Source organism: Chrysochloris asiatica, unplaced genomic scaffold (genome assembly GCF_000296735.1).
Source record: "Chrysochloris asiatica unplaced genomic scaffold, ChrAsi1.0 scaffold00202, whole genome shotgun sequence".
NCBI classification, from domain to species: domain Eukaryota; kingdom Metazoa; phylum Chordata; class Mammalia; order Afrosoricida; family Chrysochloridae; genus Chrysochloris; species Chrysochloris asiatica.
In genome coordinates this window covers 161,476-162,968 of record NW_006408720.1, presented here as the reverse complement: position 1 = coordinate 162,968, position 1,493 = coordinate 161,476, and positions in this window count along the sequence as shown.

Genomic DNA, 1,493 nt, shown 5'->3' with positions numbered 1-1,493 from the left:
AGCTATTTTTAACTAGCATTTCAGGCCTTCATATTTTTTCCCCCAAAGCAGAAAAACTCCATACTGTGATACACATTAAGTCATAATGAATCCAAATTGTCTTACCAGCAACTGACATTTTATATTTATTGAAACATGAAAATGTTCACAAAATTTTCATAGATCATTGGAAAAATAAGTTATAAATGTATCAACAATTTATCTATGTAATAAAATGTACATTTTTACCTATAGAAAAAGGTCTGACAAAATTTGCAGTAAATGTTAACACTGGTTATCATGGGTGGTGAGATTTGGGGAAATTTTCTTTCTTTTTGTTTATCTATATTTTGAATTTTTCCTATAATAGATGTGTGATACTTGTGTAATAAAAAAGGGGGGTGGGGAAGAAATCTACGTACAGCCAAATGTTAATTAGGATTGCCTGAGGGGAGAATCCAATTTTAATGTTAATAAATTTTCAAATTTCTTCAAAGTTTCTATTACCCACTTTCACCTTAGCACAGAGTAAACACACTTGCTTTAACAAAATTTGCTCTAAAAACTTTAGAAGTAGAAATCATTCATTTTTTCCCAGTCTGATATTTTGTTTTATAAGGAAAAAATCACATTAATTTCAATATAAAAATAAGAGGGAAATAGAGCTATTTTAATTCTCATTTAAACATCTGAGAACTAATAGTACTGTCCCATGATAGTAAAAATATTTAAAGATATTCGGTAAAATTACTGTTTTTTACTTCTACTTCCTCTGTTTTCTTCCTTCTAACTGCTCTACTCTTTATTTAGAATAAGAATTTTGTATGCTCCTGTGCACCTTCACATTTGGAGTGTTTGCTTGGAATTCTGATTTTAACTAAACATTTCTGTTGTGTTCTTTAGGATATAACCAACTCTACCATATAGCTCTGATATGCAAATGAGCTTTAAATTTAAACTATCAGAGGCCCATTTCCTTTCAAACTACTCAGCCTGGCTCATCCTGTAACCTAGATTCTGGCTTTTCTTCTTTGCCCTTTCTTCCTTAAGTGACAATACTACTAAAAATGTCAAATAAATTACCTGAGTTTTTCAAAACAAACAGGACAAGTATGAATAGCACAAAGCCTTTCAGCACAAACTATTTACTTCTTATTCAATTCGGTTCTGTTTTACAAAACCTTTCTGGATGGGGGTGAGATTGTGGGAGGTAATTACAACAATGAACTCAGTCACTGAGCTTACTTTCCTCTATTTCACTCTTTTATTGACACCCCCCCCCCCTCGCCGTGTTTCCTTGACAGAGCATCTCTATTGTATGTCTCTATGTACCTTTAAGAAACAAATCTTTTACAAGCCCACTCCTTGTTCTGAAATAACTAAAAAGAAAGTTGTTTTGTGTGTGTATGTGATGTGACAAATGACTTTCCTATTGTACTAAGAAAAGGTATGAAATTTAGAAAGGGTTTACATTTACATCTTTGTCTATCTCCCTCTGCTTAAAAAAAAAAAAA